This window comes from Xyrauchen texanus, chromosome 33 (genome assembly GCF_025860055.1).
Source record: "Xyrauchen texanus isolate HMW12.3.18 chromosome 33, RBS_HiC_50CHRs, whole genome shotgun sequence".
Lineage (NCBI taxonomy): Eukaryota > Metazoa > Chordata > Actinopteri > Cypriniformes > Catostomidae > Xyrauchen > Xyrauchen texanus.
In genome coordinates this window covers 25,279,025-25,305,993 of record NC_068308.1, presented here as the reverse complement: position 1 = coordinate 25,305,993, position 26,969 = coordinate 25,279,025, and the positions used below count along the sequence as shown (strand labels likewise).

Sequence of the window (26,969 nt, the reverse complement as noted above, 5' to 3'; positions counted from 1 at the left end):
ATACATTTATATACTGTAAATGTAATATTTATATATGTGATTAATTGCGATTTAATTCGATTAACTAATCAGAATGACTTGTAATTAATTAAATAAATAAAAAAATTGATTGACAGCCCTAATTAACAGTAGTTTGGTCTATATAAATATATACAGTATAAATATAGTATGTTTAATAACTTATTATTTTCTTTAGTACTTCAACAGCTTTAATATGCCTGGCTTCAACAAACAAAAAGGCATTTAAATGTAAAAGTTTATTATAGTAATATTTAATTTAATTCATATATATATAAATTATATTGAATAACTTATTATCTTTTAGAATTTAAGCTGGTTTAATATTACTTCTACAAAAAAAATTGTCTTTTTTTTTTCAAATGAATATTAATATTTAATGATTCATTCATATTAATAGTAGTATGTTCAATTAAAATATAGTATGTTCAATAACATAATTACCTTCTGTGGTATCAAAACTCATATACCAGTAAAACTTTTACTGATATTGGTATAAACTGGTGAAGTTTTGATATTGTGACAACCTTATTTGGTTTATATTGAGTAGCTGTGGGGCAAACTGAGGTTATTTGTTTAAGGGTGTAATGTTGGGCCATACCACACTGCGTACCATATCTGCTGGGGCAATTGGCAATTTAACCAGTCTATCAGAGAAGGCAGCCAGCAATTGCTGAGAGTGCTGAATCCAGTCCTACATGACTGTGAGGTGGGAGAGCTGCTGCAAGATCATGGCTGAGATGGAGTTCGCACTAGGTTCAGCACCATCCTGATCTAAGAAAAAGAAACACAATGGGATTGTTGAAAATACGGCATCATATAATAACATTGATGGTTCCAATAGCAATTTAACCAGTGCTCATTTATCAAATCACACAGGGCCAAGAGTGGCTAGTATCACAAGTAAAGTGGCTCCAGAGCTGTAAGCTGATTTACATTATCTGCTCTTTGTTTGTGTAAGTGCATGTTGGGAGTGGGTTCCCGTGCCCTGTGTCACAATGTAATGAGCTGATTGCATCTGGGAATTGAGAGGGACTGAAGCGATGACTGATGAAAAACAGAAATGCTGTCCCAACCAAACACATGCAGATGATATCTGGTAGCTCGCACCTTGGAAGACACAATCACCATAAACAAACACACACACACACATAACTTATCTAAATGAGGACATACTGTATAAAAGACTTTTATTTTTTTGATGTAAAAAGAATTATAATACTATAGACTATCTAGCCAACCTCTAACCTTAAAGAAATTGAATAATACATTTATTCAAATGACATGTATAAACGTTTGATTAATCGTTTCTTTTACCTACGAGGATGTCCCCAAAGGGATGTTTTGTCAAATTTAGATTACACAAATTTTGCATTTTTAGTATTAAATAAAGTATTACTTTCCTCATAAGTCCCCAATGGGAGGTTTTGTCAGATTTAGCTGATTTCTCTGGGCAGTTTTGTCTCTGAAATATTGTAGAGTAAACCACCACACACAGCAATGCAAGTGATCTTTCGTAAAGTCAATATGGAAAATAACAAAATATATATAATATATAATAATGCAAACTTAGTACTTTGCAAACCACTTCAGATTTGCACAGCACCAAAGAATCAAAAAGACTCTTAAAGGGTAACTAAACACCTGCTCAGAGTCTGACTCCACCCACTAGAAATATTTGAAAATGCTGGAAAAGTGGGCAGACCCGGCGGGATAGAGGAACGAACCGAAGTGCGAGGCTGAGCGGGGGGCACCTGAGACTCCTAGTGATGGATTAATTGACAGCTGCTGTCAGACTCTATGTTATTATTATTCCTCACACGGTCGCAAGACGACATGTACATGAATCTGGCGTGGTGAGCTGGAACCTGCTTACGTCACGAGCACCGCAACAGCCAATAGGAAAATTCAACTGCAGTAGCCACCGTTCAACCTGAAGAGGGCAGCACTCAGACGTTTTTACACCATATATTGTAGAATTAAAACACTTTATACACAAATGTCAAAAAAATTACTTGAATCAATGACCAGTACTAATAAAGCCCCATGCTTACAGATCATTAACTAAAAAAAGTTGGTTTAGGGTTTAGTTACCCTTTAAGATCAAAGAATTCAAATAGATATATATATATTTTTTTTTAAACTAAAGTGGTTACACTGCGTGTGTTTTTTAAATAACTGCAAAGCTGGGTGCTTTTGGCTATGTCTCGTTTGAGCAAAGCGTAAAATGTAGAGTGGCAGATGCTTTGGGAGGTGATCCGTCTTCCACTGACATAGAGGGAGGTGAAGGGACTCTGTTCTGACATGTGACTGCACTGCATGGCTCCTAATGGAGCCAACTCTGCATGCTTGGCTCACTATATAATGGCCCAGTCACTCAGAAAAGATGAAAAATCTGCCTTATGTCCATTTTAATTTATCAGAGGCAACAACAAAAACATAACAGTTAGCTTTCTCTGCCCTCATCCATATCTCATTGGTGTCAGTGCCATTTTCACAGTGCCATCAGTCAAAAGCCCTGGCATGGTGGTGTGACAATATACACACATCAGCTCGTCCTTCTTATTCCGGGGAGGAAATATGGAAGGCATTCAGGACATTAAGCCCCAGCGCTTACACACTTTGAATGTACTGTGTCCTGCACTTTTTCTTGGCGTGGGAGAAGAATTGCATGAAAAATCATTAGCTCATACCAGTTCCATAGCACTGTCATGCAAAAGGTGATGAATGGCACACAATGTGGAATAATGGGGTTGTGAGGCTTCTTGAATGAAATTTCAATTGCGTTAACAAATCAGGCTTTGATGTACTGGATAAGTCTTTTTCTATATTAGTCGTCTTATCCAGAGATGTGGATGGGCATAGGGGGAGATATTCAAATTTAACAGAAGCAAGAAGATGGACTGGAAAAGAAAATGGCGACAGAGAGAAATAGGCGTACTGTTTTGGGAAGATAGAAAAGAGAAAAGAATATTACAGCATAACGAAAGACAGAAAACAGGTTGCGTAAGGAGAGAGTAGGGCAGTTTCAGCACGGCACGTCAGGCTGAAACATAATTACCCAGGCAAGGCTCCATAAGGTAGGTAGTGGAGTGAGGAAAGAGTGCAGTAGTGGTGCTATCAGCGACTGGGTTATGGGACGACAGTGGAGCTCTGCAGTGGAGTGATGCTTAACGTAGACTGACAGCTAGAAATCTCCATCACTCTTTCCATGTAACTCATAACCACCTACACACACCTAAAGCAAAAAGCCCAGACCTGACAGGTACATTGCCTTTCCACAAAATTTGTACCAAATAACGTTATAATGCCTTGAGATAACTAGCTATCTATTACCATTCCCATTCATTTCAATGGCAGTTGCTTGGCTGGCACATGAACAGCTGCCATCTTTGTACATGGGCACTCAGATCTGGACACCAAATTTGTTGCCTTGCTAATTTGCAAAATGCCATGTGACTAATCACTCTGAAGCAAAAGGGAAATTATGTCCTAACAATGTTTATTTGCTGATGGTCCAACGAGAATGCACACAGTCCTAAGCTCTTCAATAGCGACTATCTTGTCTGTGCATGAGCAGTGATGTAAAATGCAGGCTTTTAAGAACCCTCCTAAAGATCAGCCACTGGCCAAACATCTATTTTAATATGACAACCCTCTAAAGACACATTGGTGAAAGGATTGGCTGGTAAATGTTTGTTTTTACTCGCCAGACTTTTGACGACATACAAGTGTAATGCAACTGAAAAAGATAAGGCAAACCAAGAAGTGGTCACCGAGAATGGTGCGAAAAAACAAAAAACAACCAATGAGTGGCTGTTCTGTTGACGAAAAGCCTTGTTGATGAGAGAGGTCAACAGAGAATGAACAGACTGATTAGAGCTAACAGAAAGGCTATGGTAACTCACTCTGTACAAATTTAGTGAGCAGAATAGCATCTCAGAATGCACAACATATCAATCTTGAGGTGGATGAATTACAACAGCAGAAGACCTTGTTGGGTTCCACTACTGTCAGCCAAGAACAGAAAACTGAGGCTACAGTGGGCCTACCATTTGTGTACCTCAGCAGAAATCCAGATTTGTCAGACCAGGCTATGTTTTTCCAAACGTCTAATGTCCAGTATTGGTGAGCGTGCACCAACACTGTTGTAACAAGTGTATATTTAGGTTACTGTCACCTTCCTGTCAGCTTGGACCAGTCTGGCCATTCTCCACTGATCTCTTTATTAACAAGCCATTTTTGCCCAAATAATAATTATTATTTTTTTTCGCACCATTCTCTATACACTCTAGAGAGTGTTGTGCATGAAAGTCCCAGGAGATCAGCTGTTACAGAAATACAAAAATCAGCCTGTCTGGCACTAACAATCAAAAATTATTGAGAACAAATTTTTTCACATGAATAAGTAGAGGTGTACCTAATAAAGTGGACGGCAAGCATAAATAGTAGAGTTGGAGTACTATAATATCTAAAATAGTAGCATCACATCCAAATGTAGCAGACCGGAAACACAAGCTCATGCGAAGAAATTTTGTACGACGCTGTGAACCAAAGATCAAGCTTGCATAGATGCGCCACAAGCCTGTTTGTTAAATTTTAACAGTGTTCTCTGAAGTTTAAATATTTCATAAAGTATGATTGTGCCTTTAAATATGTATGTATTTACACATTTCTTACACATACGACATTACTACACTTTGTTACATGTTTGCTTATCTGCACTTGTGTGATTTACATTGAGTTTACAATGATCAGTATAGCAAGCACTAAATTGATCCTGAAGAACCGGAAGCATAGGCACGCGTATTTTAGTTGCATAGCATGACATTTTGTCACATATGCAAGTGATTTACTCGCAATGTAGAAGGCTGACAAAAATAAATTATGCTGTGAGAATACACGGCTACTTTTTAATAGCTGTCAATGGAGAAAGATGATTTTTACCACCAGAATGGTGTACAGTGGTTACAGCATCTACTAGCAGAGGTTTTCAGCCAAACATTGACCCCATGCTTTGCACAGATCACTGATCAGTATTAAGTATTATGTCATATTGGTGCAACTCATCCAGTTTGAGAGCCAGCAGTAGAGATGGATCTGAAGGGTCACTGCAGAAGTAACCGCTGCCCTGGGAATCCTAGAAGAGCTGATCTTGCCTCTGTTGTTTTTCTTTGGCCCACCTTAGCCAGCGGACCCTCTGTGTGACCTCATACAGGTCCAACAGCCCACATACCACAAAGGCATATTCATCCAGGAAGCCTGCAATGGGGAATTGTTATGTATACCCTGTCTTGTTTCACTGTTGCCCTTTTGTTTGCCATTTTTGTCACTTTTGCATTTCTTAGTTTTCACTTTAGTCCCTTATGTAACTCCATAGTCCCCTTGTTAGCGTTCGTGTTTTCTGTCATTGTTTTCACCTGCCCTCATTAGTTTGCCTTTTGCTTCTGTTAATCACCTTGTTATCTTGTTTGAGTTCTGTTCGTTCATTGGCCCCATGTTTATGTATTTATACCATGTTTCTTTGTTCAGTCCTTGTCTATCGTTGTTTGATGTCAGCCTGGTGTGTGTTTCCTTCCCGAGTCCTCTGTTTGTTTACATCGTGTTTAGTTAGCAGTTTTTTATGTTTGATTTCCCCATTGTGGGTTGTTCCTTTGTGTTTACCTGTTTTGTTAATTAAATAAAGTTTAAACTGCGTTTGGATCTCCTCGTCTGCCTCGTTGCTCAAGCGTTACAGGAATGCACTAGAGGGAACTTTACAGAAAACATTAATTTAAGGTCAACATTTTTCTTTCTGTGGTACAAACAATACAAATCCAAAGTATGTTTAATGTTGTGTTGACCTACAAAATAGTACAATTAAAGCTGAAGTGTCATTTCTGCACTACTAACTACCAAACAGAATTGTTAAAAATAATCGCTGTTTTGAAACAGGTTCCAGAAAACTCTCCACGTCTTTAGTTGGTTGTACAAACAGATAGTCCCACCAAAAACTCACACCACTGGTCAAGCCAATGTTCCTGTATCAAACAAACAGAGGAATGTTTTAAAAATGCCACTATGGCTTTTAGAGAATTTTCAGTGAAAAAAAAAAATTACACATACCAGCTGCAAATTAATATTCAGTTAAACAGTCCCTAAGATCTATTGATTGCACTTGTGGTTGATCTATTGACTGCAACTTGATTGCAGTTGATTTACCAAATAATTTTGTCCCTCAGTTTTTAAAAAAGAAGGGAAAACATTTAAAGTAATGTACTTACAACTGAATTCTAGCAGGCAATCATTCTAGGGGTTTGAAGAAGAAATGTGAAACTCCTATATTCCTTAGATATCAAACTGATATATCTGTGCAACAAAAAAGCAAAACTAACTACTTTTTAGTCTTTTAACTGGTCATGACACGAGTCTTTGCACATACAAGGGTGGAAATCACTCCAGTCTCATGCAAAGAATAAATCTGCACAACATGTGTAATGTTTATTTGGTTGTACTTTTGAAACAGCGTGATAGTTGCATATTAGGTTTTTTTACTGCCCACTTGACTGAGCTTCCATTTTAGATGCATTACTGTAAAAGTCAATTTGTAACAAACTGAGTGATGAGTCTAAATGATTTTGTGTGAAAAATCAACAACATGCCACAGATGTTATGGACAGAATTTAAGATGTATTTAACCTGAAATATTACTTTAAGATTATTACCAACAGTCCCAGTGACTAAATTGACTGAGTTTAAGGCCTTGCTGACCCTTACATATCGCCCAACTTGATATTATTGCTAAGTCAGCGGTGTCAAAGACTAGCACACATCACATACCGTATACTGATTATTGCCAGCACTTAACATCTTGATCAAATCAGGATATGTCTAAATGTGGGGTGCTTCACATTTCTTAAATTGTGCATCCTCATTTCCTTGCTCCTCCGTCCTCGAGCCCGTGATCCGGAAACCAATCAAAGTCTACCAACATGAATGATGTTTCAATTCTCTAAATGCACCACAAGGACTGAGGACGGAGGAAGCTTAGCAAGGATGCTTGAGCGAAGAAGCACGGGTGCGTACTATGCGGAAGACATTTTGGCCAAAAAACCTGACGCACTCATAAATTCTCCTTCCCCCACACATCTGACACAACTGTTTTAAGTCATGCTTCACCTTTGTGGTTTAAATCAACCATAATTTTAAGCATCTGGAATTATTAGGATTTATTATGAAAACATCAATTAATCAAGTTAATTAATCAACAACATAATAGAAATTCTCCAATGTAATGCAGTGCCTTAAAGTGACACTTGAGTGAGCAAGAAATTCCATTTTACCATTACATCGTTCCATCCTCCGTCCTCATTTCCTTTCCTTGGATCCTTCCCTCGTTTCTTAAAAGGAAGCACCCATGATGTTTTTTAAAAGGATAATTCACCATCATGCCATCTTTCTTCTGCAAAACATTTGAAGATTTGTAGAAAAAGAATGGCCAAATTTACCAGAGTGCTCCTGTGATGCAAGCACTTTGGCACATTCCTTCGACTTATTGGTTGTGTTTGCCACACATCAGTTCACGTGCCATCCCACTTACGTCACAGGAGCACTTGGGTCAATGCTGCCATTTGTCAACGTCTGACCTGAAGTGATCTTTTATATTTAAAAAGTGCTTAAATATAATTCTTTTTCACACACAAAGTGATTGATTCACTTTAGAAGACATTAATGTCACCACCAGAGATATGATGGATTACTCTAATGCTGACTATCTATGCTTTTTGGACCTACACATTTATAAATCACCATCCTCTTATATTCTAAGGACCTGCTGAGCCTGGATCTTTTTATATAAATATACACATCTCAGATGGCATGATGGTGAGTAAATTATCAGAGAATTTTCATTTTTGGGTGAATTATCTCTTTAAGTAAGATGACTCTACCATTTGTTAATGTTGTCAGAGGTGGAAAGTTAATAACTGCAGAAGTTTGTCTTTGTTTTGTTTTGAAGTAGTCTTTCTGTTAGCAAATGTCTCTGTCCAATGCATTGTGTATATTTTGATTGTTTTGTTTGTTTTCTTCCCTCTTTGTGAGAATTTGTTCATTCTAGGGGAGGTGATAGACCTTTAAAAGGGGAGCTGTTAAGTTCATGTTCATCTCAATTGGATTGACTGAAGGAGTGATAGTGTGAACAAGCAGCGTTGTAAATTTGGGCCATTTTCTGGTTTAGTCATTTTTGCACATTGTTGCATTTTTTATTTAGTTTTTGTGCCATTTTACTTTGATACATTTTCACGGTGTATATTTTTACACTTCTATACACCTTAAATAAACGCCATATTGGGATCCACTTCATCACTTGTCTGGCACATAATGTTTGCCTCGGACCACTGGGCAACTCTACAGGTTGAGCAGACTCTCATGAGTGGCCAACAAGCTTCTTGTCAACCTGAAAATTTGATGAACAATTTCCTACACAGATCTTATCCCATTTTACTCCTCAGTAAACACCAAGTCTTATATCCCAATTGCAAATGCTTTCCTACACTTATACAATAAGCGGAGACCAAAAGTCTGCATTAATTTAGTCCATTACAATTGTTTATGTTCAGATGATACACTTGTTCTTATTTTGGCAAGCTTCACATTGATTTTCTGCCAAAAAAGGCTATTGCAATACAAGACAGGGAATCGAAGAGAAATGTCAGAGGTCAAGTTTGTGACACCTCTTCGATTCTTTATCAATGAGTGTGAGAGACAGAAGAGCAGGATGAATTTCAGCAAAAACACTTAGTAGCTGCAACAAATCCTACCAAACAAATTGTGGTTTAAAGTCAGCTAGTGGTCCGCCACCGTAAAAGGGATAATTCACCCAAAATTCTTTCATAATTCACTCACCCTCATGTTGTTCCAAATCTGTTTGACTTTCTCAAACCAAAGCCAAGTGTCAATACTTGTAATATTTTGATTCATATTGAATTCTACTCTATACTGGTATTTGGATCTTGTTGGAGTCATGCAAACAAAAGGACGAGGATCTCCTTTTATGGTTGAGAGTAAATGTGAAGCAGTACAAGAAACTCAGAAGCTTATCAGACCAGTGTATGTGTGAGAAATCTCTGAACACCACCAGAGCGCATTTTATAAAAAGCCAACTTTCACCACTTTGTTTTCTAAATAATAACATGTAAATTGATAAAAATGTGAAATCCTTTATGTAGACTTAGAGTTTATATATGTGCATTAACCTCATGCCATCAGTATTGGTTTCTAAGTAAGCTCCAGGTGAGTGCAATTGTTTTTTTGTTTTTATTACAAGTGTTGCACGATATATCGGTGGCTGATATATTATTGGCCGATAACCTGGAAAATCTAAATATTATCACAGAAATATTTTTACTGTGATCATTTCTTATTAATTATAGAGTTAATTCCTAGTGACCTCAAGCAACATTGAACATGCACACACACAGCGTGTGGAACAGAGAGAGCCAGGTTTGTGTTGCAAGCCAAGCTCATGCAAAAGCTTAGCTGTGTGAGTTGCTTGACATGCATACAAAAGGCATTTTACAAGCCACGTCACAAGTTCCTTTTGGGTGGTGTAACCCAAGGAGATTGTAAAAGTCTATGAAGTTTAAAATAAATTTGATTAATCAGAGCACATAAGGGTCCCTTCAGCCCTTTTCTCAGACCCTTGAAAAGAGGTGGCAGTGTGACCAGCTGAGTGTGAGGAAACAGATAGTGACAGCTCTGAAGATAACACACTGTCGGCAGTAGGACGGACAAGACGAGTCTTAGGCTGGGAATGTAACCTCCATGGTTCTTAGTTCACTCCTAGTTCAAACAAATGACATTCCGAGGGATGAAAAATGTTGCTAAGGTGCCTGTAAGGACAGCACCTCAACATCTGACCCTTCCATGTCATTGCCTCAAGCTATCAGATCTAGTAAATTTTTCAACTGTCATGTATAGTAAGTGCCAGTATACTTTGGATAAAACCAAAAAGCTTGATGACTAAGTACTAAACACTTGTGCTTCACTGTTGGACTCCTTTGTTGAATAAAATTGTATATAATACCTGGAGAGCTATCTGTTGTTAGCTATTCATATCAATGTCATGTTTTTAAGAGCACTTCAAAAATATACGATAATATAATAAATTATTGGTGGGACATACACAGGTGCCCAGAAGTTTGGAATAATGAACAGATTTAGCTGCTTTGGAAGGAAATTGGTACTTTAATTCACCAAAGTGGCATTCAACTGATGTAAAAAACAACAATATCACTATTTTAAAAAAGTAATTTTTGATCAAATCTAGACAGGCCCCATTTCCAGCAGCCATCTCTCCAACATCTTATCCTTGAGTAATCATGCTAAATTGCTAATTTGGTACTAGAAAATCAGCCTTTATATCAAACACCATTGAAAAAATTTAGTTTGTTAAATGAAGCTTAACATTGTCTTTGTTTGCTTTTCAGTTGCCACAGTATGCAATAGACTGGCATGTCTTAAGGTCAATATTAAAATATTTATTAAAATATTATTTAAAAAATTGCAAAAAAGAAACAGCTTTCTCTAGAAAGTCAGTCTATTTGTCAGTCAATCATTGTTTTGAGGAATGAAGACTTCAAAGACAAAGGACGACTGGCTCTAACAAGGACAGAAAGAGATGTGGAAGGCCAGATGTACAACTAAACAAGAGGATAAGTACAACAGTAAAGAGAAGACTCAGGGGTGCAGGCCTTATGGGAAGAATTGCAAAGAAAAAGCCACTTATGAAACAGAAAAAAAAAAGAAAAAAAAGTTTAGAGTGGGCAAAGAAACACAGACATTGGACAACAGATAATTGGAAAAGATTGTTATGGATCTTAACCCCATTGAGCATTTGTGAGATCATCTAGACTGTAAGGTGCGTGAGAAGTGCCCGACAAGACAGTCACATCTATGGCAGGTGCTACAGGAAGAATGTGGTGAAATCTGAACAAACTGACAGCTAGAATGCCAAGGATCTGCAAGCTGTCATTGCTGCACATGGAGGATTTTTCGATGAGAACTCTTTGTATTTTTTTTTTATTGTAATAGTAATTTTAACTATTATTATTATTACTATGATTGTTTCAAAATGTCTTGATATGAGTTTATATCTATATCTTTTTTCTCTCTCCACAACAATCACCAGAAAACTTATATTAATAGTAATGATTTCTATTAAATCACACTAAATGAACCTATTGCTTAAGCTTATAACTGTACCTGTATACATTGTGTACCTTTGTCATTGCTCTCTTACTTTGTTTAAGCTGATATGTATTGCTAAATTTGTGTGTTTTGTTAAATATTTTTTTTTCTTGACATTATTAATGTACTGACTATACATTGTGATCAGTTGAACGCTACTTTGGTGAATAAAAGTACCAATTTCTTTCCATAAGAGAAAAATCTGTACATTATTCCAAACATTTGTGCCGCCAGTGTTGCTTATGAAAACAAAATAATAAAAAAATACTTTTGAATGGCCGTCAATGGAGAACTATGCCTGGATGGTGTAGCTACCAGGACTGTCTTGACCATCCTAACCAGCCAAACATTGACCCCTTAGTTGAACCATGAGGTCGTTTCTTCTCCTGGGAATATCAGGGAGACAACAAAACAAATCAGCCTGCCAGTCATTTTTAATGAACTGCTCTCCCTTCATTTTTTTATTTTCTTTTTTGTCAGTCTTTCTATTCTCCCCAGATGATACGGTGTCTTCAAAGTGCAGCAAAGCCACATCATAACTTTCATACAAACCTGTCAGGAGACTAAAGCTGTAAAAATAGAGCTAACCTCTATCTGTCTCAGCAGCCAGCAGGCTTCCCGTTCCAAACTGATATATCTAAACATCAAAACTTACAATGCAGTAAGATTTTTGTATAGCTAAACAAGATTTGGACCATTTGCTACATTCCTTGGGATAGCGGCAGTCACCAGAAAGTTACAGTTCGAGAACAATCCACCTCCCACTACATTGTTACCTTGCCCTCACACAGCATGTTTCTTCAATAACAATAAAATACCCTTAATTCCATTTATACCACAGGGCTGTTTCTTGCTTGACAGATGATCTAAGGTGTGCAATTATTTTTCAGTAAATGCACGAGCACAGCTATGAAGTAGTTCCAGGTCTTGAACGCATAACGGTTCTATATCACTTAACCAAATTATTTAAGTTATTTCAAAAGAGCAGTACAGGCTATCACAGCAAAATAACCAAATAAAACAGACATTAGCTAAGTACATCAGATGAGAATGACAAACGACTATAATATCCAAAATGTATTTTAATATGCGTGGAAATCACTCATGCCTCCCTCTCTCTCGTTCTCTTTTACTCTCTCCCACCAACACTACATGCACAATCATACATAGATGCACACACATAGACACTTGCAGGCAATATGCAGAGCCTTAATGTAAAGCCCAAAGTATTCACAGTTTTCCTGACCAAACACTGGGTGGCACCATAATGATTCAAATTGCCCATTTCTATTTCTGGTTTCGAGACACCAAGTAAAAACTGCCAAAACAAGCGATCCAGAGGAGAACAACAACCATTTAAGTGTTAATTGCAGCAAAAAAGTATTTCATGCATAATTTGTGCCATTGTTGAGCCTGTCATAACAACCTAGAATAATTAATGATATCAACGTAACTAACTTCGGATCATCGCTTCATCCACACACTCAAGTAAGGAACTGTCTATACAAAAAATTGTCATCTCGACTGTGTGTAGTATAGACCAAATTTACATTACCCAATAAGAATATATGCTGATGCAAGTGAATGCACTGGAGACCGGAAATTGAAAACAGTCGAATCGTGAGACACTTCCACGTTTAGCAAAAATGTGGATACTTCGGTCAGACAGGACGCATGACGCAAATCTCTTCATCAGCAGAGTGCTCGAGCACTGAACGCACCCAGCCCAATTTTTCTAACCACGCGTGGGTCCACAAATTGTCAACACTCACATTTGAACCATTGCTATCACAAAGAAGCACTAGAATTAGATGTAAGATGGTAAAAACAACAACCGTGGATGTGCAAGTCAAGAGCATGTGTGTGAGGTCTGGAACTACCTGCATTTGTATAACTCAAGCCTGAAGGAATATAAAGAGATCTTTATGGGTCTAGTCTTCTGAAGAGGAAGTCCAGTGTCTCATAGCAGTTGTAGCGTGCATGCATCAACCGCCTGTGTATGCATGCACAGTTATATGAAGTATACATTGACAGGCTTGCATTTGACTACGCAGATGCTGAGCTTTTGTGTCAAAATAGAAGTATACCTATGGCATTAATGTAAAAGCACCCCGTGATGAGAAATAAAGCAAGGGTGAAGTGCCTCTTGAGGAGGATATCAGGTACCAAGAATAACCAGATTCCCAAGTAATTGGATGATCTTCAAGCTGCTTGAGACAACAAATATTTTTTTATTGTAGGTTAAAAAATGTGTCTAAAACACAGTCACAAATGTCTACTTCCCCTTCTGTCGCTCTCTCCACGTTGTGTCAGAGAAGCGACACTAGGGGTCTCTCTTGAGCGCCGATATTCACCTCTGGACTATGAAAAAAGGCCAATGAGAGTTGGCAACCAGTATTTGCATGTCCCGCCCCCGGACATACGGGTATTTAAGCGGCGCAAATACGGGAGTTCATTCAGGAAAATTTCTTCGGAGCCGATGGTCGTGCATGAACTCTGCTGCGAGTTACACACCAAGTTCCTGTTTAATCCTCTGACGCTCTGCATGCTGTTGGATTCGACGGCGCACAACAGCGGCTTTCTCATTCGTGCACGGCTGTGCATTTTTGCCCCTGAGCGCTTCGACAGCGCAGACAACTCGAAAGAGTTATTCTAAAAGAGTAATTTTCGCTCTAAAAGAGCAAAAACACAGCGGTGTTGAACGTCCTTCTCAGGACGCGTCTTTTTAAAGACGGTTTTCCGCCTCTGTGTAGTTTCTGGATGCGTTGATTCTCCCCACCTCTGACGGCCATAAAACTGCCTTGCATTCCTGGGTTGCGATCACACGCAGGCAGCGTTTTTATGAATGGTCTATGTTCTCAGTGCGAGAACATAACCATGACAGCATTGCGGTCGTAGGCTTTTTCTTGTAGTGAGAAAAACCGCTTCTGCCGCCCCGCGCCTTGCCTTCTTCCTACGGGATTGAGGCAGGCGCGTGGCGATGAAAACGATCTGGGGACAATGACGGGCTCCGTTTTGCCGGGTGAACCCCTCGAAACCCCCGCCTCCCGGCACGCTTGCTTGTTTCTGTCCGAGCTCGGGATGAGCATTCTCTCCAATGGGTTATGTTTTCAGTGCGAGAACATAACCGCGGCAGCGTTGCGATCCCTGCTTTCTCTTGTAGTGAGAGAGAGCCACTTCAGCCGCCCCGCCTCGCCTCCTTCCTATGGGATTGAGGCAGGCGCCGTGGCGATGAAGAACGATCTGGGGAGAATAACGGGCGCTAGCGGGTAAATCCCCTCGAAACCTCCCGCCTCCCCGGCACGCTTGCCAGCTTCCCGCGCGCTCTGGATTAGTGCGGCCGGCTTAACGGCCTGCCGTCCGGTTCCTCGAGCTCCCTGGCATTGGATGATGACATCACCGTAACAGCGGCGGCGGATGCGGATAACTCGCCTGGGCCGCCACCTTTGGGTCCCCGCCCAGTCTGAGCCTGACGCACGAAGGTCCGCTATGCTTCCCCGGGCTTAATTGGTTCCGCGGGCATGTGCGCCGCTCACAGCAAGCCCAGCTTCCTCGCTCCTCCGCTCTCGCTACACTCGGTGGTAGAACGGTCCCAGACCGCTCCCCCCTGCACGCCATGGCCCCCTCCTGCAAGTCCACCGGGCCAGGGCACTCCAAAATCTGCACTTGGGTAGTCCTGTTTTTGACGTGCTGCAGGAACTGCACTCAAACAGGCGATGGACACTCCATGGTCCAGAAACGCAACGATGGACAGGCAGTACAGGAGGCAGACAAAGCACGCTTTCTCAAACGCCCCCTTCTCCCAGTTCCGTCCATTCGGCGACGCCACGTGACGACTTCGCCCAAAAAGGCAGTCCTCAGTGGTGAAGAAACAGACGAAGGCTATTTTCACACATCCTGCCCTGACGCAAACCTGCCGCCAGGGGCCATGCCCTGTCTGCTCGCCGAGGGCGCCCTCCTGCGGCTTTCAAGGAAGAAAGAAAGTGGTGCTCCGCCTCAACTAACAAGTGAGTGGGCCCAGCTCTCAGCCCCAGCGTCGAGCTCCCCGCAGAAGTTGGACGCCCATCATCTCACGGGCCCCCTTGTGGACCCAGAAGGCTCCCAGGTGCCCCTGAGATGACCGACCCAGAGACCGAGACAGTAGCTCCAGAGCTGGTAAGACCACTCCGTTCCCCGGTGGAGGGCCGGAAGGAGAATTTATTTTTTGTTAAATTATTTACACACTATAGAGCTATTTCCTTGTTGTCTCTGGGTCACCTGGCCCGCAAATGCCGTTCTCACGGCACTCTGCTTTCAGGCCTCATCAGTCCCGGCTTCCTGGATGCGGTGTTCCCGCCCTCAGCCCCACGACTGTTCTTCGGCCGGCCGGTTCAGACGAGTCCAGAGGACGCCAGCAGACCTCCTCCTCAGTCACGAACCCGCCCCCTGCCGGGTGCGCGGAGCAAGGTAAGTGCTTTGAGTTTATTCTCAGCACCAGAGCCTCGGGACGCTGCAGTGCCTCCCGACGCCACATTACCTGTTCCGCACCGCTGCGAAGCCCCGCCGGGTACGTCCAAAATACTCGTCCCCTTGGTGCCCCTAGCACGGAGCTTAGAGGCGTGGCTCTCACTGCCCAGCCCGTCATGCTGGCTGCACAGGACCATTCGACTCGGTTACGCCAGGTCTCCGCCCCCCCTTCGTGGGCGTTCATTTCTCCGCAGTGCACGACAGACACGCTCAGTCCCTGCCGAAGAAATCGCCTCCATTTTAATCAAGGACGCGATAGAGCCTGTCCCTCCAACCGAAACGAAGAAGGACTTCTACAGCCCTTACTTCGTTGTACCCAAGAAAGGTGGCGGCATACGACCGATCCTGGACTTGCGAGTTTTCAATCGGACCTTGTCCAAACTCCCGTTCAAAATGCTCACCCAGAAACAAATTCTATCTGGCGTCTGGCATCTAGATTGGTTCACAGCGATAGACCTGAAGGACGCGTACTTCCACGTCTCGATTCGCCCTCGACATCGACCCTTTCTGCGGTTCGCGTTCGTCGGCCAGACGTATCAGTACAAAGTCCTCCCCTTCGGCCTGTCTCTGTCCCCTCGCGTCTTCACGAAGGTCGCAGAGGCGGCTCTTGCCCCGCTACGAGGAGCGGGCATACGCATACTCAATTACCTCGACGATTGGCTCATTCTGGCCTCCTCGCAGGAATTACTATGCGCACACAGAGACCAGGTGCTCGAGCACCTCGGCCGTTTAGGGTTTCAGGTCAACTGGGAAAAGAGCAAGCTCACCCCGGTCCAGAGCATCTCTTTTCTCGGTTTGGAGTTAGACTCAGTCTCAATGACAGCACGCCTCTCCAACGAGTGTGCTCAGTCAGTGCTGGAATGCCTCGCTTCTTTCGAACCAGGCACCGTGGTCCCTTTGAAACGTTTCCAACGGCTCCTGGGGCATATGGCATCCTCCGTGGCGGCCGCGCCACTGGGGTTGATGCATATGAGACCACTTCAGCATTGGCTCCAGACTCGAGTCCCGAGACGAGCATGGCGCCACGGCACGCACGGCGTGGAAGTTACCTCTGCCTGCCGCCAAAACCTTCAAACCCTGGACAGACCTCTGCTTTCTACGGGCAGGAGTACCCTTGCAGCAGGTGTCCCGTCGCGTTCTGGTTACAACTGACACCTCCAAATTGGGTTGGGGCGCCATGTGCAACGGGCGTGCAGCCGCAGGCGGTGGAACCGAGGCCTGCTGCGCTGGCACATCAACTGCCTAGAGCTGCTGGCCGTTTCTCTTGCCCTGAAGAAATTTCTTCCGTTGATTCGTGGCAAGCATGTCCTAGTCAGGACAGACAGCACCACGGTGGTGGCCTACATAAACCGCCAAGGCGGAGTACGCTCCCTCCACATGTCACAGCTCGCCTGGCCGTCTCCTCCTTTGGAGTCAGCAGCGACTGGAGTCACTGCGCGCCACTTACATCCCCGGCAACCTCAATGTGATAGCGGATGCGCTGTCAAGACAAAACTTGCCCGGCGGAGAGTGGAGGCGCCACCCCCAATCGGTCCAGCTGATTTGGGACAGGTTCAGCAAGGCCCAAGTAGACCTGTTTGCCTCCCAGGAAACCTCCCACTGTCCACTTTGGTATGCCCTCACAGAGGCTCCCCTTGGGACAGATGCTCTGGCACACAGCTGGCCCACGGGGCTGCGCAAGTACGCTTTCCCCCAGTGAGCCTTCTTGCACAGGTGCTATGCAAGGTCAGGGAGGACAAGGAGCAAGTCACTCTGGTGGCCCCCTACTGGCCCAACCGGACGTGGTTCTCGGATCTCACGCTCCTCATGACAGCCCCTCCCTGGCGAATTCCCCTGAGGAAGGACCTTCTTTCTCAGGGACGGGGCACGCTCTGGCATCCGCATCCAGACCTCTGGAATCTCCACGTCTGGCCCCTGGACGGGACGCGGAGGATCTAGCCAGCCTACCCTCGGCCGTCATAGACACTATTAGCCAAGCCAGAGCCCCTTCGACCAGGCATCTTTATGCCCTGAAGTGGCGTCTGTTCGCGGACTGGTGTTCTTCCCGAGCCGAAGGCCCGCAGAAGTGCGCAGTTAGGTCAGTGCTCATGTTTCTTCAGGAGAGGCTGGAGAGGAGGCTGTCCCCCTCCACCCTCAAGGTGTATGTTGCCGCTATCGTGGCCCACCACGACACGGTAGACGGCAAGTCTCTTGGTAAGCACGACTTAATCGTCAGGTTCCTAAAAGGTGCCCGGAGGATGACTCCCTCCCGGCCTAACCTGTTTCCCTCCTGGGATCTCTCGGTCATCCTTATGGGACTCCGGATACCCCCTTCGAGCCGCTTGACTCAGTTGGACTCAGGGCCCTCTCTCTCAAGACCGCCCTGCTGATCGCGCTCACTTCCATCAAGAGGCTCGGGGACCTGCATGCGTTCTCTGTTATCGACCCTTGCCTGGAGTTCGGTCCGGCGGACACTTTCGTGATCCTAAGACCGCGACCGGGCTATGTGCCCAAGGTTCCTACCACACCCTTCAGGGATCAGGTGGTGAACCTGCAAGCGCTGCCCCGGGAGGAGGCAGACCCAGCCCTTTCACTGCTGTGTCCAGTACCTGCCTTACATATTTACCTGGACCGCACACAGAGCACCAGACGCTCTGAGCAGCTCTTCGTCTGCTTTGGGGGACAGCAGAAAGGGAATGCTGTCTCCAAGCAGAGACTCACCCACTGGGTTGTCGACGCCATTTCCCTGGCTTATCACACCCAGGCCGTGCCCCCCCCTTTGCGGGTCCGAGCCCACTCCACCAGGAGTGTTGCGTCCTCATGGGCACTGGCTAGGGGCACTGCCCTAGCAGACATTTGTAGAGCAGAGGGCTGGGCAACACCTAACACTTTTGCGAGATTCTACAATCTCCGAGTTGAGTCAGTATCGTCCCGTGCTCTCAGGTACCGAGCCTGTAGAACTCGGTGGCACGTCCACGATCTGACCGGGTGAATCGCTTGCACCCAGCGCCCCTCCCCCTAACCAGGGGAAACAGTGCGCCTTCTTTCCCAGGAGATCCCAGGTTTGGGACACTGGTTGACTCCTCCCTAGCCCTCGTGGGTCGCAGTTCTGCGGAGGAACTCGCCGACCCAAACCACTGCGGTACCACAAGCTACCCTGTACTGGTATAGGTGCCCCACAGGTAAGGCCTCCTGTTCGGACTCCCCCTGTGTGTAAAACCACGGTTCTGTCCCCTCACGAGTTGACTCTGTGTTTCCCTTAGGCAGTTACAGCTGCCTCGGGTGCCGTGCTGTATGCTTCCCCCCTCTGCGAGGCTGGATCTACCACCACGACTACTGTTCCAAGATAAGACCTAAGTATAGGCCATGCGATGTATTTGCCACTCAAAATTTGCCTCCCTCCCGGGTAGGTGTGGCCTCCAGAGGGTCTTCTCCGCCCTAATAAGGGCTAAGACCCCCTTCCCTCAATGCGTGTAAGGGCCCCGGCCGTAGTTGCTCTATGCGAGAAACATAGAGAGAAAAGAGGCCCAGCCAGGCTGGCCCGTTCCCATGTTGGCGGCCGTCGCCTTGTTCCCCCCTCCAGGGTAACGATAAGGAATCCTGATGTCTTAAATGGGGCATTGGGGAAGGGTACGTGCAGCCTGATACAGTTGGTCGTTCTGCACGTAGGAATACCTGCTCGCTCCTGTATCAGCAGATCACGCATACACGGCTCAGCGCATGGCTCTTTTAAGTGGACTCCTAGTGTCGCTTCTCTGACACAACGTGGAGAGAGCGACAGAAGGGGAACGTCTAGGTTACGTATGTAACCTCCGTTCCCCGATGGAGGGAACGAGACGTTGTGTCTCCCCTGCCACGTCACTGAGCCGAGCCCCTGTTGTGGCCGGACCATTTCCGGCTCCTTAGAAAAATCCTGAATGAACTCCCGTATTTGCGCTGCTTAAGTACCCGTATGTCCGGGGGCGGGACATGCAAATACTGGTTGCCAACTCTCATTGGCCTTTTTTCATAGTCCAGAGGTGAATATCGGCGCTCAAGAGAGACCTCTAGTGTCGCTTCTCTGACACAACGTCTCGTTCCCTCCATCGGGGAACGGAGGTTACATACGTAAGCTAGACGATTTGGTCAATCCAATCGAGTTGCAAGTTTCACAGATAATTTGCTTTAATTTCCTATGATTTCCCTGCCAGAAAATAAAGTGTTCCAGCAGGGGTGTCATGCACCGATGAATGACATGTTATGGTGTTATGTGTCATGCATTTTTTTGTTTTTGTTGTACAACTCCCTCAAACAAACAGACCTGAACAGAACTGTTACAGAAGAAAACATCCCATCATCGACACACTAACTTCAAAGTATAAGGACAAAACAAATGATGAGCCACAATCCAAGCAGTGATTCCAGAGGGAATGATTATGGAGCATTAAACAGCTCAAAGACACAACAAATTTGTTTCTTTCAGGTCCAAAATGAAGGCTTGAACAAAGCCCATTCAGATAAGTGATAAATGCCTAGTGGAAATTATCAGCGTGGCCTACCCATGTGAGCATATGGATGTGCTGACACAGCGTGTTAATAAGAGGTACAAATTAGTGTGTGGGATTTTTTTTATAGGTGAAAAGCTTTGTACTGATTCAGTGTCAAACCTTCACTGGCAGTATATGTGACAAGGCAATTAAGAGCTAAAAGCAAGACTGAATGTGTGCTAGTTTTCTTGGCAAACTGCAAACGCGATTATGCTCGGATCGTAATATGCAGGAAAAGGTTCTGCTACAGTCCATTTCCATATTCCCTAATGACAAACCTAACAAATAAAAGTATTGAATTTCTCCTAATTTAAAATTTCCTTTTTTAATGATGAGGTATTAGATGTGAGCTACAAATATAACATTTTACAATGCAGTATCATCCTTTGAAGGTACTGTATATCAATCTCTGTGCTCCTACAGGATATACAGAGGGGTTCAAAATTATGAGACCTCATTCATCTGGGATTCAAAATCTAATTCAAATCTGGAAATAGATTTAAAAAATGTAAGACATAGAAATGTTGCCAAGTAAAATAGAAATATATATATATATATATATGTATATTCAAGATTATGCACTGTTTCTAGGTCACATATTAAATAAGCAAATCTATTATTGATCATGTTAACTCTTTTGTACAAAAGGTCAGATTTCCTTGCTTCCACTGCAGCACACAAGATGCCCTTTTGAACATTCTCAATTCATACTGGGATTACACAGATCATCAAGTTTTGCACAAACTTGTGGAATCCACGCCAGCTCGAGTGCATTCTGTCATTAAAGCAAAAGGGCACCATACAAAATACTACACAATTCTGATGTCAGTGTAAAAATTATTATGCTGATAGGATCATTTGAATTGAATAAAATACATAAAATTAAAGTATCATTTTCAATAGCACTCGTAGACTTCTGGACCCCATTTTATGTATGTTTATTTTGGGCAAGTCAGAAACATTCCTTACACTTGCTCCACCTCAATGTTATTTCCATGATAACAGGAATGGATAATCTTCTGGCACTCTTCATCCCATAGGTGTTTTTGAAGAAAACAAGCAGCCAGCTCAGCTCTTTTTGTCCCTCAGTACAGCTCCGACTCGTGCAAACCCAGACAACATCAGCCCTGACCAACAAAACAAATGGGAGTAGACAGACACAGATTACAGACTAACCTTTGGAAAACCTAACCAAAGAAAATAAGTTGTCATGCTGAAGCCCAAAGCAGGGACATCGCTAGGCCTATATTAGGGGGCTTAAGAGAGTGAGCAGAGAGAGAGAGAGAGAGAGAGAGAGAGAGAGAGAGAGAGAGAGAGTATTCACTGCTATAGACTTTGGTCATAATCAAAGCTTTGTTAACCAATATGTTTTTATGTGAGGCTGCCTTTAAGTGTAACAGAAGTTGCAAGCTAGCTAACGTTAATGGTGTCTTTTAAATTCGACATAAGTTATGTGGCGATGATATCCAATTAACGTTGTATTTAATGTAGTTTTGCTATCTTTGCCAGGCTATAAATGAGACAGATGGCGTAACATCATGAACATATCTTTTCATTCTCAACTGCTTTCATTCAGTAGGCCATTGCAAAACATTTATCAGTAGGTCATGTGTAGAAAAGGTGACAGTGTTGATCACAATGTTGTTGTATTATCCTCAATTTCTCAACTGTAACATTAGATGGATATATGGAGATTATTCAAGAGAGGCAGTGCCACCAATCTGGTGAGAAATGAAGATTTTACTAGATCAAAATAAACAACTTAAAATGTAAACTGATTAATCACCTATTAAGCCTTATGTTATTGTAAATATGAGTTGATGAAGAAAGTGCAAACTAAGGAAAATGTGAGATTTCGTTGTGGAGACCTCCTTGGGTTTAGGTACAGAATTGTCATGTTCCCAAACAATGAAAACAGAGTTGTTGCTCCCCTGCTTGGACAGGATGGTTTGTGAGCTTGACCAGTGATTCTGGACTGTAGATGCAGGTCTGCTCAAAGACATGGAGGCACACAGCCCAAACTCAAAAAACTTCCTAGGTACATCATGCTTAACCGAGTTTGCCAATCAGTACGGCACTGATGTTAAAACAGAACATCCAGAAAGTGGCCAGAAAGTTTCTTGCCCAGAGAAGAGAGGCTGGATGTCCTTCCAACGATATACTTGCAGTGCATAACCTCTTGTTTAATGATATGTTTCCTTCTCTGAAGGAAAACATTCAGGTTGCCCTCACAATTCCTGTGAGCAGCTGCTCCTGTGAAAGGTCCTTTAGTGCACTGCGCCGGCTGCACTCCTGGTTGCTTAAGATAATGGGACATGAACAGCCATGTCTATTGAGGGTGAAATGCTTGGGCCACTAAGTCACAATAGTGTCATTGACCACTTTGCCACCTTTAAAAATAGGAGGTACACTTTAAAGAGTCCACCCACAAAATAAGCATCAAAAGAGAGAAGCAGGAGGAGTAGTTCTGCAAGGTTGTAATATTTACTTTATCAGATTTTATTCCTAATTATTTTTCATTTTTTTTTTATTTTATTTAGCTCATTAGTTCAATTTTGCTTTTCCCCATTGTGGATGATACAGTTTAAGATGTCCCATGTGGCTGAATTCTTGGGTTAATTTTTTTTTTACTTTGAGCAACAATTAACAAAAGGGTGAAACTTAAATATAATTTTTTTCTAATGGTATAATATGACCTGCATGACCTCATTTCTCTCTCTCAAAATAAAATAAAAAAAGTATTTTGGCTACATAGTACAGCCATTTTTGTGCATTTTGTTGGTGTCGGAGTGGACTTTAATTAATTTATTTGGATAGAATTTAAGTAAGTCTAACACAAACTTTGAGAAAGTTATACCAAAAATAGCCGTATTTCGATAGATATTACACCTGTTGTTACTCTAAAATTACATGATGAAAAGACGTTTTGGGGGCTTTAAACTGGGGGAGTACGCCCAAACCCCCCTAAAGAGGCTTAGCCCCCCTATCCATGAATAGTCACTGGCCCAAAGTAAAAATGTATCTCTGTGGTTGTTTAAGGAAAAGCAGTTAAGCAAAATAAGAGCAGATTAAGGAAAATGTCACTCAAATGAAATTCTGTCATTATTTCTCACCTTCATGTCATCCAAAACCCATATGCTGTTAATGTCCGTTAAGGACCAGAAATTTAAAACATACACACACACACACACACACACACACACACACACACACACACACATGTTGTGTTTCCATGTTTTATGGGGACTTTCCATAGACATAATGGTTTTTATACTGTACAAACTTTATATTCTATCCCCTAAACCTAACACTACCCCTAAACCTAACCCTCACAGAAAACATTCTGCATTTTTAAATTTTCAAAAAACATAATTTAGTATGATTTATAAGCTGTTTTCCTCATGGGGACCAACAAAATGTCCCCACAAGGTCAAAAATGTCGGGTTTTACTATCCTTATGGGGACATTTGGTCCCCACAAAGTGATAAATACACGCACACACACACACACACACACACACACACACACACACACACACACACACACACACACACCAAAAAGCACAATAAATGTAGTCCATACAACTTGTGTTCTATTTTTCATGTCTTCTGCAGCCATATGCTAGCTTTGATTGATAAACAGATCAAAATGTAAGTAATTGCTCACCAATAATCTTCCCCTCCAGCTGTAAATTTGAAAACCAATAGGTTGTATGGGCTACTTTCACTTTTTATTTATATATATCCTTTATTTAACCAGGAAAGTCCCACAGAAGAAGTTAAAAATGTTTAGAATGATTTGAGGGATAAATAATGACAGAATATTAATTTCAGATTAACTTTTCCTTTAAGAACCAAAGTTGTATAAATCACTTTTGGGAAGTGTTCTGTCTGTGTGCCTCTTACTTGATATATCCCTTAAAAGGATAGTTCACCCAACAATGAAAATTCTCTCATCATTTACTCACCCTCATGCCATTCCAGATGTGCATCACGTTCCTTGTATGGACCTACAGAGCAGAGATATTCTTCATTTGTATTCTGCAGAAGGTAGAATGTCATACACATCTGTGATGGCATGAGAGTGAGTAAATGATGAGAGAATTTACATTTTTGGGTTAACTATTCTTTTAACTAGACCTAATAACAGTTTGAAAAGGTGCAATAGGTGCCACCCAAGAAAGAGAAGCTTTGAAAGGAGACAGCGTGAGACTATAGGATCTAAAATACAGTTGTGTTCAGAAGGCTAGAAATCACAAACAATGGTCTTGTCAGAGCTCTGTTAGCCCATATCCCAGACATGTCTCACAGCTTCATGAGTTGGCCTATCAGCTTTGATTAATGCAAAAGGTTACTCTGCATGTAGCACTATCCAGTTGATATGAATTAAGAATGTAATTGAGCTTAGCTCTGGAAGGAACAGTTTCATTAAACAATGTCTCAGGCTTTCTTTAATTAAGATATCAGCTCATTAGTCACTTTTCAATGAGAGCTTTTGTCAGCACAAGCTCTGAAGTGCCTTGGCACCCTGTGAAGGCTTTGATATCTTTTCATTAAAGACAGCGAGGGCAAAGACCACAACCCAGAGGTCCCCTCTATGTGCTTTACAAGGCCTGTCACAAATTCTAAACAGCTGATGAAAGAACTTTATTTTATTATAGTGTTGCTGCTATAAAAAAAAAACCAGTCCAAAACAAAAAGGTTGTCTAACACTGAACCTTGTCCCCTAAATGTAATCAATAAACACGAAAAGTGCAAGTATATGACAGTGGTATGGCCTCAGGGGCTGCATGCATTGAAAATGTTCTTCATGCCCCAGCCATTCATTGATTAATGGATGGCTGTTTCCATTACAAAACACACTATGAGAAACAATTAACTCTAATTAGAGTTCAGTGCTCTCAGGTCTCCAGCAGTATATTACTGGCTGACAGATACCTTTCCAACAATTTCCAGCAGGAGGCCAGCATTTTGGTGTCAAAGTGAAGAGGTGGGCGAGCTCTCAGCACCTCAGCCAGTATGGTCCAGGCATCGGTCAACAGCTCGGATAGCCTGTCTATGCTGATGCCAAAGTGAGCAACGGTGAGCTCCACTGAGTAATGCACATTCAGCAAATTTTGCCTCTGCAGCTCTCCTTGGGAGTCCTACAGGAACATAGAGAGCAACAAAAATCAAAGATCAGCCAGTCAAATCGAAGCTTGCTTTAAAAAATTAACATGCATCGTAAAATCTGCTCCGTTCGCAAATGAGGTGTTGCAATGTGTACATTAAACGCTTTAATATGAACTTTCCAAACCTGTGCAGGGTCCACGTTGCCTTGCTCTTTCACACCATAATGATGCATGAATGTATCTGCCTGTGTTGCGCCTCCTGTGGCGCATTGCATGATGTCAGGAAGCAGCTCTCTGATCTCTCCTGCTGTCCACACACAGAACACTCCCTCTCTCTTCTCAGTGTGCTCTGTCCTGGGAAAGGAATCTGCATCCTCAGCGCAATAGACCCACCAGACTGCAGAGGGCAGCCTAATGCTCAAAATCAATTGTGTTTTGTGTATTTTTTTCCAATTGTAGGCTGTCTGCAAAGGTACCTTGTGGTTTCTTGTGGGAATGATTACTTCTTGGCCAACAGTACCCCAGTTAACATTACAAATAAGTTACCATATGCACACAGTTCAGCACACAGTAGATTTCTGGATGCTTTTCCAGGCCTGGAAATCACAATTTTTAAATTCCCTGATATTTCCAGGTTTTTCATTACTGTTGTAACTCTTTTAAACAGTAACTCTTATATTGTCCTCTGGATTGAGTGGAAAATTTAAGACCCTTTTCAAGACCTGAACAAATAAAAGTTGCTGCCTCCCCCACCGGGCAACAGCTTTGGGGGTTTGTTGCCAAACAAGCTAGAACCGCTATTGTCCACATGTCACATTATAATTGGTTTATGTACCATTATATAAATATATACAAATTAGAGGTCCGCCAGTATTAGATTTGCTAAAATGACAACGTGTTAATCAGCCAATAGTTTTTAAAATTGGTAGCCTATATTAAATGATCTTAGTCTTTCCTTCCTGTGATGCGGAGGGCCAGACAGAGGCTACAAGTATCCAAATTGAATTAAATTCCAGATGCAGTTTATGGTGCAACCAAAATACCCCTAACCAGGGGAAATCATATTTTATTCATAGTGCAAAACTTTTAACTATAAAGGCTGAAATACACCGGGCACTGTTATTTTGAAATGTAAGCGCTTCACTGCTTCTAGCTGCTCATTCAAACAAAATTTTCTCTCCTACAATAATCTACAACGTATCACAATATAAACAACTAAAATAAAACATTTCATCAACACTATACCTTCATCATCAACAGTTGATCATTAGTTATTGCTTATCATACACTTCCGATATGGCTTAATGATTGCAAACTGTTCTGCAACAGCTGGAATCACTCATAAGCCCCCACGTGCTTGGTGAAAATACAGTGTTGTGTTTTCACTTTGAAGGACAGAGCGCAGACATTTATTTTATTAAATCATATTCTTTTGAAGTTTGATAATCACATTAAATCATATCATGATTCCTGTCTTTCCACCCCCAAATGTAAGACCTCTTTAAATGATAATTAAGACTTTTGTTGTATCATTTAAGATATTTAAGAATTGATATGACCTTTATATGACAATTTGAAGGGGTTTTAATTGTGCATGTTGTTCA

The 26,969-nt window shown here is 42.4% G+C and overlaps 1 pseudogene; it reads right to left on the bottom strand.

Annotated features, from left to right (window-relative positions):
• Positions 1-26,969, bottom strand: part of LOC127626683 (spermatogenesis-associated protein 20-like) — a 67,479-nt pseudogene that overhangs the window by 36,324 nt on the left and 4,186 nt on the right.